Source organism: Polyodon spathula, chromosome 17, assembly GCF_017654505.1.
Source record: "Polyodon spathula isolate WHYD16114869_AA chromosome 17, ASM1765450v1, whole genome shotgun sequence".
Lineage (NCBI taxonomy): Eukaryota > Metazoa > Chordata > Actinopteri > Acipenseriformes > Polyodontidae > Polyodon > Polyodon spathula.
In genome coordinates, this window is record NC_054550.1 from 8,704,952 (window position 1) to 8,720,023 (window position 15,072).

The following is a 15,072-nucleotide window of genomic DNA, read 5'->3' on the forward strand; positions in this document are numbered from 1 at the left end:
CCAAGTAAATCTCCCCTTGACAGCAGCAATTAATGCAGCGCAAATCAATACCATAAATCATCAGGCACATTTATTGGGCCTGCACTATTTTCATGGTCTGCAGTTATGTTTTTTTCTCCCCTCCCATAGTTAGCCAAGTTCTCTGTTGTTTAGCAACTGCAAAAGCGTGACCTTTTCTGCTTCAGGATCCCAATTTCACTTAATTGTATCGTTTTAATGAGGCTGAGGGCACCTTGTGGTGCTTTGGCCTTGTTGAAGGAGGATGGAGCATTTTTCACTAACAAGCAACAATTTCTTCTGCAAAACATTTCCACTAAATAAGTCTTTCTTCATAATTACTATTACTGGGACAGTAAGGGGGTGCATCACAGCCATGCTAGTCTTCACACTTACTATTAAAACACATTGCAAGAGGCAAAAGGTAGAAACAAATGTTGTCCAGTATTGATGGAAAATAGATAATATTAATTTGGCAATACAGTTGCATTACAATCAATGGCATTGGTTCTGTACAAACAAGCAGGGGCATCACAACAGTAAGTACAATGGTTTTACTTATTTATTTATTTTTTAAATTTGGATTCAGCAATAGTTTTCTCCCCAATTTGAAATGTCCAATTATTTTTATTTCAACCCAGCTCACCGCTGCCATGCCCGCGCTGACTCTGGAGAGACAAAGACGGACACACTCAGAGCTACACCGTTGGATAACCACTCAGCTCTGGGTAGCTTATAGACAGGCCTACAGGTGTCTGGCCAGTCTACAGGGGTCGCTGGTGCGAGGTGAGCCCAAGGACACCCCGGCCGACCTACGGCTTATTATTGCCTTGACACAACAAGGAAGAGAGATCTTTTCATCGGTGCCCAGGCAATTGGAGCGGTTGTGTGCCATTTAAGCATTTTCATAACACATTGGCAAAGATTATTTAATTCTTTAAAGTTAATTCTTAAGTCAAGGATCTGCCTAGAGAAAAAAGTACAGAAGGATTTGCTGTGCACGATTATATGTGTATCTAACCTACACGTTAGATACCAGTTTTATAGTATTTAAGGAATGCAATACGATATTGTACAAATAAGGTACAATGAAAATATGCAAGGCGGTAGAATCCGCTGATCATAAACCATAATCTGGTGTACAATAATTTGTGTATATGTTGTTGTAACAAAGTGGCTGAGTGGGAGCAGGTGCAGGAGTGATGCTGTGCGTGAAAGAAGCAGACAGAGATAAATGTAATCCGGTTTGGAAATGTTTTTATTTGAAGATTCCAGGTTTGGAGACCAAACAATAAATTCCCCGGCAATACACACCAATGTGTACAGCAAAGGGTATATAACAATAGAACAGGCAGTCCCAAATAATAAACGATATCCGCCGTAAAAGTAATACAAACATGGTCACCAGTCTTAGGTATGCGCAGTAGTGCTTGTGGTGGGTGATACACGTTTATACTGTTGTCCAGTTTAGTACCGGCCCTTGGCGACAGCGCCAGAACGGTGTCAGCTGTCTAGTAACGTACAAGACAATTACAAACAAACAAAACACAATACTCACGATTGTAGTTTGTTTTTACTTTCACTGTCCTACTCACATTAAACCAAAGCGAAGGAACAGATTATGATTCTCTGTCCTCTTTTATGCTGTCACACATTACCTCTTGGTAAATGAGTGCAACCGTCTCTCCAATCTGCGGCTGCCACGTTGTTTTCCCTTCCGGGTTAATGCGTTATTGCAATGGAGTCTCGCCTCCTTCCTGGCTGGTCGACTTCCCTTGAACTCTGTGAAAGAACTGTCAGCCCAGTCCATCCAAGGAATTCTGCTCTCGCTGCTTAGCGTCCTCACAGGTCGGGAGGGTGATTTACAACCAAGAATCATTGTATTTCTGTCACAGTCAGGGCACAGCCCCGGAACCTCTTCAGTTATGAAAGTTCAAAATCTTATACAAATTTTTGCTCTGAAATTTGTTTCCGTAAAATTCTAACATAGTTCTTGCATCCGTGCCAAGTTCGTGGTTGTATTTTACAATTTTAGCTGAGTCTTTAATGACACTGGCAGCACAACAAAGGACTACGACTCTGTCGTCGTTTTTTCATTTACAAATAAGCTTAATTGGTTTGAAAAACTTCTTGCACTACTTGGTTCGACTAAATGAGTACACAACAAAATATGAAAGCTGAACATTACTTTCAACAAAAAACAGTAAGTGTTAATGAAAAATATGAACATTAATGTCAATACTGCAGTATTGCCACTTGCCCAGTTTAAGTGGTAACAGATTAAAACTGCTGAAAATACAGCAGCTGTCAGTCTGTCCACCAACACGCAAGCGCACCACGTGTGTGAGTCTGAAAATCACGCGAGAGTGAGGAGACGTGCGAAAGTACTGGGTTTGGAAGTGAAATTTGTTGGACTGGTCAAAAGAGAACTTTGTAAATTTGCATTAGATGCTGTTCCTGTGGAATTCTACCATTAAAAATAATAGTCACCGTTAAATAATCAATATTTGGAACCGGCAAAATCAAACAGCAAGCATAAATTCAAAAAATAGACTTAAAGGATATTATGTAGGCTACAGAGTTCTGAAACATCGGTTCACATTCAAGTTCTCTGTGCTGTTGAAAACAAAATAAACCTCTGAAATTGCTGAAAACATCCACCTGTATCCATTTATATTCTGCATCTATCTATCTATCTCACTACCTATCTATCTATGCATGTGTATGTGCTACTGTAAATCTCTGTTACATATAATTGGCATAATAAGTAAATATTGTTTATTAACATGCATATCAGACATGTAGTCCTGTAATTCACTGTGAAGGGTGTGGCAATTGCACTGTCGTGGGATTTTTTTGCATTTCAAAAAGTGGCAACCCTACGCAGGCTTTATTTGTTTATTTATTTATTGTCCTCTGGTTGCCTTGAATTAATTTTTCTGCATTTATACACACCATTTAAAAAAGAGTGAGAAGGAAGCGCGGCAAAATTTTGTTTGCCTAGGGCGGCAAAAATCCTTGCGCCGGTCTTGTCTGCCCTGCCTCTATTAATAAATTACTTTAGCCTGGCTTTTCCCCTGACTGTATGGCTCACTTTGAACACCTCATGGACATCCCTTTACAAGGTGAGCCACTCAAGGACCACTTGTATTGCATTTTAACATCAGTTACTTAAATGTTTAATTGTTATATAGTTGATGGTTTCTGTAGAATGTGATTTGCATATCAAACTCACCAAAAAGAAATCCCCTTTTGTATGACTGTTTTGCTTTCTGCGTTAATATGAAGCTTGATGATACAATACAATACAGACTACCGTGCTAATGAATCTCAGGTTGCTTCACCATAAAAATGTAATGAGCACGTGCTTCTAATCCATTCCAGTTATGAAAAAGCACACTCAGAGAGACAAATCTCCAAAGATGTAATCTTGCTGACTTTCCTGATATAGATTGGGATTGATCCCATAGGCAAGGGAAATAGCAAATAAAGGACATTGCTGATTTTAACCGGGTTTTTGGAATCTGCAGCATATCAGGCTTCTGTGATCTTAGGGAATGTCTGGGAATGTACTGAATCCACAGGTCTTTAAGACAGAAACGTAAGAAACAAGAACATTTTCGAACGAGAGCAAAGGAGAATTCCATCTAAGCCACTAGTTGTTAATTGAGCTCAAAACTGTGTCAAATTTGGTCTTAAAGGATCCAAGTGATTCTGCCTCAGCAGCATGACTAAGTAACCCATTCCATACCCTCACCACTCTGTGTTAAGAAGTGCCTCCTTCCCTCTCTCCTTAGTCTATCTCCACTTAATTTCCAACTAAGATTGTCTGAGACTATGATGGACTTGTATGCAGATTGTAAGAATTGCGTTAAATTCTATTCTAAAACTCAGAGGCAGTCAGGGCAAGGATTTGAGTACCGGAGCAGAAACAAGCATGTGAACAAGCATTCTGGCAGCAGCATTCCGAAACAGCTTTAACATCTGGATGGCTAGCCATCAGGGGTCCTATTCATAAAAGTACTTGCGGACTGATGTAATAAAACAAATTTTGTTTAAAACTAACGGAAGTCGTCTATGTTGCTTGCTATTCATAAAATGATCTGAGCAAACAGGCGACTGTCGCAAAGCACTTTATGAATGGGTATGCAGTCGTTTAAGAACGAAAACCCGCCTCTTTTTGATGACATCATCAGCAATATTAATGTTCCCTGGGTGGCGTCAGTAGCTGTTGCAAAAAGAAAAAAGGAATCCACTGACAGTAGCCTGCTACTGATGTCACAATTTAGAAAAAAAATATTTTTTTAAATAAATACTTCGTATTTTCGTTTTATTATTTGACAATGCTGGTAAACAGATTTCCATGTGCAAACATAAGATTTCCATTCTTGATTGCCTTTCGAATGCTGATCGAGCTTCCAAACTGCTTATTGTGAATACAAAGAGAAGGACCACTGTCAGCCTCTGATCACGGCAAAGAAATAATAATAATAATAAAATAACTGTCTATTCTCAGTCTCTCACTTGCTGTCCGCTTCACAGCATTGTTTCAAAATGATTATGCCAGAGAATATGTTCTTGTGTGAGTATATATTTATATTAAACATTTGCCTTCATACAAAGCTAAAGATTTTTTATGACAGAGCAAGTGCAGTAATAAAAAGTCTAAAAAAAAAAAAAAGTCTGCCAAGGCTGTCGTTAGTTTAGACTTGACTGTAGAAAGCGTTCAATAACTCCTAGTTATCAACAGCATTTTGGTGTCGTTCGTTCTCATGAATAGAAGATTGACGTTCAGGACCGTTGACAACTTTATGCTAATGAGGTCATCATTAACCTTTCTCTCAATTCATTAAAAACATGCCTTCATAGAAGAAAATAGTTGGGACAATGCATCTGAATTCTCTCTGAATAGCAACTACCATTAGATAGGCAGCTATCTTCAACAAACTGTTCAACTAGGTCTCCTTTCTGACGAAGTGCACGGCAGGCTAAATGCCTATAATAAAGTGACACGGAGGGATTAAATTCAAGTGAATATCATTGTGGTACGTGGCATCTTTAAAGGGCACAGATTAAATGCCCCCTAGTATGCTGTCACACACACTGTTTAGAAAATAGTAAGAACAGTCGGGGGAACGCTAATCCTTCTGAACTTTTGTTCCTTGACAATTTTCATACAGTTTAGAGTGTGCATTAAAATGCAAAGTGATATCTCTTTATAGGGCTTTTAAAACATCACTCATGGTCCCAGTAGTTATGGTAATTTGAGCATGGCGTGTGTCATTAGAAAGAAGACTTGCAAGAAGAAAAAAACAGAGAATAACTTATTATCTCTTTACTCCTGTCTGATTCACCAGGGGAACAAAAAACCCAGAAATCTACAATAATGACATGATCATGTGCCGTATAATCTTCTCCAATCTCAATCATGCAGAGATGAAAGATTTGTGTACCATGTCTGCACTTACTGTAGTGCAGAAAAAAAGTATGAAATTACTGAGGTTTATCAATGCTGTCAGCAGATACCGATTTATTTATTTATTTATTTTAAAAGTAGGTAAAATTAACAGTAGAGCGTCTTTGTATCCTGTCAGCTTGTGTTGTGTACTCGAAAAAATCATTTGATTGGCTTTAATTGGACGCATGTGACAAAAGCTGGCTAACGTGTCTGGAAGCTCTTCGCATCATCGCATCCAAGCTGAACTGATATCACAAGTCCCACAGCACAAGGTGCCTGTTTATTTACATTGAGCCACAGATACACAGTACTTCCCCCTGAATTTCATGGAAAACAAAACAAGCAATACTGTTCTCCAGAGTTTAGCTCCAGCAAGTGGAGGTCAAGACGAGATACAAATGCTGTTTCCACGTGCGCCATCAAGCGCACGCAAGGTGACAGACTGTGGAATTATATTCCCGGCTTTATCAGGGATTCTGGTTCAGTGGGCGTTTTAAAATCTAGATTTAAGGATTTTTTTTAAATGTGATTTTGTTAAGTATGCCTCTCTGACATTTTTAGTACTTCGTTGCAATTGACTTTTCTTTTTAGGTCGTTCTTTTGTAAAACACTTCAGGACAGCCTTGTTTGTGAAAGGGGCAATTTAAAGTCCATGATTGTTGTAATTATTCCAGTTTTAAATGTGTGCAGCAGTTCTACTTGCAGTCTGCTATCCAATCTGTGACCAGATGTAAATGGTCAAAGATATAGATATAGAAATAAACATGCTTGAGACAAACTTGGTCTTGTTTTCTTTTCCTGGTATCTGTCGGCAGCTTGTGTTTGATAACCCGTCTCATTTACATACTGATGATCATTGTGTCACTTCTTCCATCACAGTGAGCTGGAAAGACAGATTTCTGCTCTGTAAGTAAGTCGCAGAAACCAGTTTGGTATAGATTTTGGTAAGAAAATAAAACAAATCACTTTCAACAGATTGTCAGAGTGCTTGCCAGGTACTTTCTACAAGTGACTTCTTACCTGCTTTAATTGACAGCTGAACAAAGTTTGACATTTAAAATATGCAACGATATGCAAACCTGCAAAATAACTTCCCAATGCAGCAAGAGCACAAAGCACTGCTTTGCCTAAATCTATTTTTTTTTAACTGTATTACTGTGTCCATTCCATCACCGGAATCTCTTAGAAGTAGACAGTGCATGATTTCTACACACTACTTTACAGCTGATCAAAAGCACAAGTCTGTGCAAGTAAATTATATCCCTGAATTACATGCAAAGTGCCTTTCACAGACAGGAGCTGTGCTGGCCATGCTTCTTCAGAGGTGAATTTGACCCTTAACCTTGATTAATGTTTCCTGAGTTAAGCATAGCTGTAGCAGTCAGTGTGACTGAACCACTTGTCAGTGGGTTATTTCTGCATACAGTACTTTATAGTTATGAGTACATGGCTTAAATAATCATAAGTATTCAGTTCTTGATGCATAGGTATGATTGAGCGACCTGTCATATTACTTACACAAATACACTTAAGAGATTCACACACACTGTTAGAGATGCCCGTTTTGTCCAGCTGCTTTTGATGACATGTGTGCTGGCTATTGCGCTGGATACAAAGGGACCCAAGGCCGGTATGGAAAAGAGTTTATGTAGCATGCAGTTACAGATATTGAAATTCAAATTACTGCACACAAAACAAGACTATATCCTGTAGCTTGGCTGTGTATAATGCACCAGGCACACACTATAATTGACTAGTGCAGCCAGGCATGCATTATGAAGTGCACGTGGTTGGGATTCCTCCTGTCTGGGACAGGGACAAAGCTTTTGTAATATCTTTAATATCTATCATTTTCTTGGGGAAGCGATTTACATTAAAATACAGTTTAACAGAGTTTGTCACAGTTTAGACTACACAACACTCTATTTTAATTCGCTGTTAGTTTGTTTAAATTCCCCAGAGGTAGCTGGAGGGACACACTCATCCTCCCCCTGCTGAAATCTCCCTGGAAATCTTGATAAAACATTTGCTCACTCACTGATCAATAATCAGACAAAACGAAACACAAATTAAAATCAGTTTGTATCATTTTTTTTTTAGTCACCACATCCTGGTGACTTTTTAAAACTCAGAAGTTTAAAGCAAACCTCTGGCTTCACAAAACTGTTGTCTTTCTAAGTTCAGCTGATACACCAGAGTGTAACCATTAGCAACTCTCTGCCCCTAGTAGATGTAAGAAATACATACGAAACAAAACACTGAACAAATGTGCTATTTCTTACAACCACTGGGAAAAGGGGGCATGTATTAACCTACAATTAAAACACATGTTACATAAAGCATCTTATTTGAAAAGAAAATAATTCAGAATAGTTTAAATGTCAGGTGAGTTCATTTTGCTTTACATCTAAACTACAGTACTAAGAACTGAGACAAGAGACGTTGTTTAAAAAGTAGGTGACACAGGCTGTACAGATACAGTTGGAAGTTAATGCAGAAGATACACTTATTTGGAGTTGTGTTTACCCAATAAAAGAGCCTGTGAAGTTAATTTAAAAAACAGCACTCCAGTGAGGAAAAAGATTGTGTGTTATATGTGCAGAGTGATTGTTCAAGACAGCTGTGCCCAATGAATCAAACAGCCTTTGCTAGAATATGGGGGTGGGATTAGATAGAACCAGAGATAAACCACGTAGAAACAATGTTTTTTATGTGTGCCCTGCTTGAACAAACATACTTATTTTAGAGTTATTTCCTGTTGTGGTTATGCAAGACATTTGGCAAATTAAGGTTTTCACACAATTTGCAAGTCTTTGGCATGTTGGCCATCATTTTATGGAAATGCCACATTAAGACTAGCTATTGAACGCAACGAGTAATTCTAAAACAAGGACAGCTGAGTGCCTTCGGCACAGATAAACACATTCTTATGATATATCGGCGCTAATAAGCCACCAGGATTAACATTTCACATTCCCCTCCCTAGTGTGTTTGGTCATAACAGTCTTTCTGAATAGGTGATAGCCTTTAATTTCTAGCCTTAACGAGAGACACACTTAATCTCACGCTCAGATTGTGATTGATCAGTACTCAATGCAGCCTCTCACACAGACTGAAACATAAAAAAATACGTTAAATTAAAAAAAGTAACATTTGAGACAAAGCTGGCGTCTATAACATATGAATGTATTCTGGCACAGTCCCAATTGTGTACACTGGGGAAATGGTTAATGCAACAAGGTGGTTTGCATTGAGCTGTGTCGCCAAATGAGGTGTGTGGGACCAAGAGCTGGCCACCTTGGAGCCTGACCTCATCAGCTTCGCAAGAGTGGACCAGCGAATCACACCAGTTAACATACCAAGTTAACTAGCCTCCACCTGTGTTAAATTGTAGTGATTCACATGATTTCATGATAAATTCAGCTATTCCTGTATGTTCAGATGGGTAGCGCATTTCAAAGCCAAAACTCAACCATGAGCACCAAGGTGCTTTCAAAAGAACTCCGGGACAAAGTTGTTGAAAGGCAAAGATCAGGGGATGGGTATAAAAAAAAATCAAAGGCATTAAATATCCCTTGGAGCACGGTCAAGACGATTATTAAGAAGTGGAAGGTGTATGGCACCACCAAGACCCTGCCTAGATCATACCGTCCCTCCAAACTGGATGACCGAGCAAGAAGGAAACTGATCAGAGAGGCTACCAAGAGGCTAAGGCTTTTATGGCCAAGACTAGTCAAAGTGTGCATGTGACAACAGTGTCCCAAGCACTCCACAAATCTGGCTTGTATGGTAGGGTGGCAAGAAGGAAGCCATTACTCAAGAAAGACCACCTTGAATCCCATTTTTTGAAGTATGCAAAAAAACACCCAGGAGATTCTGTAGCCATGTGGCAAAAAGTTTTGTGGTCTGATGAAACTAAAATGGTACTTTTTGGCCTAAGTGCAAAGTATTATGTTTGGCGCAAACCCAACACAGTGCATCACCCAAAGAACACCATCCCTACTGTGAAGCATGGTGGTGGCAGCTTCATGTTATGGGGGAGTTTCTCATTGGCTGGGACTGGGGCACTTGTCAGGATAGAAGGGAAAATGAATGGAGCAAAGTACAGAGAAGTCCTTGAGGAAAACTTGCTGCCCTCTGCAAGAAAGTTGAAACTGGGACAGAAGTTCATTTTTCAGCATGACAACGACCCAAAGCACACAGCCAAAGCTACACTGGAGTGGCTAAGGAAACAAAAAGGTAAAATGTCCTTGAGTGGCCCAGTCAGAGCCCCAACCTATCGACCAACCAATCGAAAATTTGTGGCATGACTTGAAGATTGCTGTCCATCAACGCTCCCCAAGGAACTTGACAGAGCTTGAACAGTTTTGTAAAGAAGAATGGTCAAATATTGCCAAATCTAGGTGTGCAACGTTGATAGAGACCTATCCCAACAGACTCACAGCTGTAATTGCTGCCTAAGGTGCTTCCACCAAGTATTAACTCAGGGGGGAGGAGACTTATCCAATTATGAACTTTCCATTTTGTATTTTTAATATATATATTTTCTCAATAAAAAGTTTGTTCCCCCTGAACAGTGTGGAGTACGGTGTGTAGATAAGTGGAAAAAAATCCTCACTTAAATGCATGAAACTCTGAGGCACTGACACAACAAAATGTGAAAAAAGTTCAAGGGGGTGTAGATTTTCTATAGGCACTGTAAATGGGTCTGTGTAGCACGAGTGATTTAAAATATATAGTTGTATTTAGGCACAGGGATTGCACAGGCACTTCACGTGCAGATAAAGTGTGCAATGATATGCAAGCACGGGATTGCACAAATTAGTTCACGTGCCAAGATTCAAGTGAATGATTAATTAATAACGGAATCTCTGCACAGCTGTATATATAGAGTCGTAAAGCACTCACTTGGGGTTGTATGTTCAGTGAGTGGAGAACGGGTGTGGAGAGAGAAGGAGAAAATAAGAAGTAAGAAAAATAACAAATGCTACTTGTGTCAGAGGACTCGCACAATACTTGTTTAGTGTTCGTCCACTGTCTGTTCTGTTTGTCTATTTATTTTGTCCTCAAGTGCCATGTTCTGTTTTCTTCAACCTTTTATTTTCTGTGTGTTAATAAAACACTGAGTGCCGCAGAGCCTCAGTTTTCACCCACCAGTAATGCCTGTCTGTGTGTTCCTTTCTGGCCTGACGTCACCCCTACACCCAGCCTGTTCACATGAATTTGTGCAATCCTGTTCTCACATACCATTGCACACTTTATCTGCACATGAAGTGCTTGTGCAATCCCTGTGCCTAAATACAACTATATATTTTAAATCACTCCTGCTACACAGACCCATTTATATCCCGTGCATGAATACCTACACACCAACATTAACACACCACATGCAACATATAATACATAACACACACAGGCAGGGCAAACTGCCACAATCAGCTGCTAGGAATCAGACATGCACTTAAGGGCTGAATGGCCTCTTCTCGTTCATAACTTTCCTTATGTTCTTATGGGCTTTTTTTTATTTTTATTTTTAAATAATAATTGTGGATTAATTTCTAATAAGGATTGCATACCAGCTTTAGGTAAAAATGACATAACAGAGAATATTAGATTCTTCGGTAATCCTTTTTTGAATTGGACAATTGCTAGCATTCACAAAACCTTTTTAAAGGCTACATAACACTGTATATCCTTTATTTTATAAAAAATAACAAAGCATGCATATATTCATTATACTCTTGTCAAATGTGTTGCCATAACACTTACTACTAAATTGCAATAAGAAGTAATGGCAATAAGTGATAGATGCACTTGCATTTTAGATTCCGGTACCTTTATTTTCTGCACGTCAAGTCCATTTTCAAAGTAAATCTGTAGGATAATGTACACAGTTATACGTTATGTAGCCTTTATGGAGGTGTGCTGCAGGCTTCATCATGCACAATTCATACATTTACCAATTTTACTAAGGCTCTGTGCTAATGATTTTAAATTGGATTAGTGCAGTGGTTCCCAACCTGTGGTCCATTCCAAGAGTAAACTCCAGGTGGTCCGCAAACAACTCCCAAAATTTGTTTAAGCAGTTCTTGCATAAACCCATTTCTATACAAATACGTTGTACTACTACAACATGTATTAATAAGCAACACAACAGCTTTAACCACATTATGTTTATGTAAGATATGTATGTATTCAGCATCTGCTTATTTGTTTTCTTTTAATACATGTGTTTATAATGTATATTAGCTCCCATTGATGCAATACCAAACATCGCCTCTGAAACGTGTGCCATCAGCTACATGCAGCCACCTCAGAGCTACAGCGTCGGAGGACCACGCAGCTCTAGGCGACTTTACAGGGAAGCCTGCAGGCGCCAGGCCAGTCCACAGGGGCCGCTGGTGCACGGTGAGCCAAGGACACCCTTGTCGACCTAAGCCCTCCCCACCCAGGCGGCGCTCGGCCAACTGTGTGCCTCCCACTGGAAACTCCCATTCACAGGTCGGCAGTGGAATAGCCTGTACTCGAACAGGTACTCTCCAGGCTAAAGGGCGCATCCTACACTCCACATGGAGTGCCTTTACTGGACGCGCCACTCGCAAGCCCCTGACAGAAGCAGTTTCAGCAGAACAATTAAAATGAATTAAAAAGCGTCACTGTCAGTTGGGTTTTAATGATGCAGTAAATGAACAAAATGAACTGCTATGGGCAGAGCGACAGAGAGATTATCAAAAGGGTAGCCCTCTCCGTTAAATTACTGTTTTAAAAACAGGCTGTGTTCTTATTCAGTTATTTTTTAGCAGATTATCTTAATTTCAATCACAATACACTCGAACATACAGAATGCAGAACAACTGGCAAAGGGGCATCTTGTGCCTTGTCGAGTTTTTGAAGAGAGGCCTGGGAATTACACAGCCTCTAACCAGCTTTAGCTAACACCTAAAGATTGTACTTATTGAGGAGTGATTCACCAACTGGAATGGAGGCCAATGCCACGAGCACACCAGGCAATGCACTGAGAATCACTGGGCTTTTCTTATTTGTTGACCCTTTTTTTTGTGTTGTCTTGGTGGATGCTGGGGACTGACTTATTACACAATGGGCTTGGATATGCATACGAAGGGACCATTAGGGGGTGAGGAAGCTGTTCAGTCTCAATTCTTTGCTTTTCTTTTTGAGATTGCATGCAAATGTACCTAGCTGCAAATTGTGTGATGGTTTTGTGATGCAGGGCCTTATCACAAAGCATAATGCCTTTTCAAAATGTTTTTATGAATAAAATTAAGTTTAATATTCATGAAGCTGTTGTTAACGAAGCCATCAACAGTCTAGAATAGTATCATGAATATGAAACAGTATTTTATTAAAAAAAACTCATGAGTGCTTAGAGACCTTGGAGTATTACTGGACACAGAGGGCTAAAAATGGAGGCTACTATCCCAGTAAATACACTGTAACCACAGGTCAGCTTCATGCCAACTTCACACCAGCCCAAAGGTGTGATAAGAAGCCTTGCAACAGCCTTGGACATCTTTATTTTCGCTTTGACTCAGGTGAACCAATAGGTTTCTTGTGTTACACTGTTTCGGGCAGCTGGCAACTCTAAATGGAACTTTGTAAGCATGTGACAAAATAAGCCATTGGAGCAGGCTTTATTGTGGTTAGTCTTGAATACATGTGCTTCTTCTGCATACTACACATAGCACTGTACTTTCAGTAAAGGGACCACTAACCTTTGGTTTCTTTCTTGCTTCTGGGGTATTTCTTTTTCACTGTAATTTAAACACATTGATCTGGCTTGCTGCTACAGCCTTGGGGGACTTCTATGTAGTGCAATCTGTCAGTGAAGCCGAGATATGAAATTCCATCAGCTCTGTTCTTATTGCTCCAGTGTCACTTCTGCTGCTTTGGCAACCGCTGCTTTTTTTCACCAATATTTATATTGCACCATTACCGTTAGAGATTCTTAGAGATTTTTAAAATAAATTAATTATTAGGCTTTTTGCAGTCAGGATTCGGTGTTTAATGATTCTACCACTTCTTTTGGAGTTTTGATTTGTTGCGGCATCCTCTGAAATGCTCAAATCAGGTGGAAATCGCAGTATGACAATATATTGCAACATATAAAGAGCTCCACGAAAGGGGGTAAGTGAACACAAAATAAGTAGTAGTCTTATAGGATGTGTATAGGTAAAACAGGTTTGATTTAACCATCACAACTGAAGTGCTTCTCTCTATACTGTATATAAATGTGAAAAGTATGACATATGGGCGAGCAGACAAGACACGTTTACATACCCCCAGATTAAGACACTCTTAATAGCTTGTTCTGAAGAAGGTCCAAGTTTCATCACAACAGGACAAGTGGTTAGCTATATCTGCAAAACTAAATGTGAATACAAAGTGTGAAATACAGATGTGCATCTGTCTACACAGTATCCCTGTCACTGGGTTCAGTATATGTACCCCGAGCAGGGAAAATTCAGCAAACAAGCAGCCTAGTCTTTATAATTCACTTTGTAGCCTTTTCAGGATATATTAACATTGCACCACAGTGACCCTCCTGGCACAGACACAAACAGCCCAAGGTCGCCCTGTGGCTGACCACTTCATCCAGATCTCAGAAGTCTGCTGTAATGTCCAGGTGTTTTCCTGTCAGCCCCCTACCCCCACTTTCCAGTCAATAACGAACCCTGCAAGAAGATGATTTCTCCCGCTGAGCTCTGCCCAGCTTGGGACCCCACCTTAACGTCTAGTCGTGGTTAGGACTGCTAGCATGACAAGCAGATGTAGGGGGTTAACAGACACTATCTTAACCTAATTTATTTTGGCTTTATTGCCTCTAATTACATAACAGATTAAAGAAGCACTGGACAACAGAAATAATGTCAGATATCAAAGTGGATGTGAGAATGGCAGTGATGAAGCCAATTTGCTTGAAAACATTAAAAGTAGGTCGGACGATCAGAAACCCAGATGTACTATAAACTGCGCCAGGTACTGTAGTAGGACTGTCCTTTTTTATGTTAAACATTTGTGTTATTTTTTTTCAAGGGTTTCATTAAGTAACAGCCATAATTGTTTGTGGTAGAATTCTTAAGTCTGTAACAAAATGGTTGATTGTTATTGTTGTACGTTGTAGACTATTACTGAAGTCAACCACCATGCAAGTACTGAAGTCCGTAAACAAAACTTTAAAATAAATTAGTTCTGCACCATATAAAACTGAGCTAATTTTGCCAGCGCTTGCTAGTCTATTAACTAGTTTTAAATTATTTCAAAGCAAACCATTTTCATTTTGGCTTTATTGTGAAAGTTTTCACACATGGCAATACTGTCCTACAATTACTACATGATACTGTGATCATTCCAGTGAGTTATGTTGTGAACCACAGCTAAGTTTTAAAACTGAGAGATAGTGAATAGCTATCGTAAAAGTTTACCAGTACCTTAAAATTAAGGGCCTGTAGCAGGATGGTCGAGTGGTGACATCACAGACCAAAAAGTTGACATACACAAGTTACTGCGGGCGAGTCAAAAATGTGTTCTTTCTTTAATAATTATAAACAAAAAGTTTAAACATAAACAAAACACTGGTACACAAAACAAAAACGGCA

General features: G+C 39.5%; 1 protein-coding gene across 1 annotated transcript in view; it reads right to left on the bottom strand.

Moving 5' to 3' along the window:
• The window catches only part of LOC121330341 (N-acetyl-beta-glucosaminyl-glycoprotein 4-beta-N-acetylgalactosaminyltransferase 1-like), a 150,596-nt gene that overhangs the window by 63,154 nt on the left and 72,370 nt on the right, over positions 1-15,072 (bottom strand). The window lies entirely within an intron of this gene.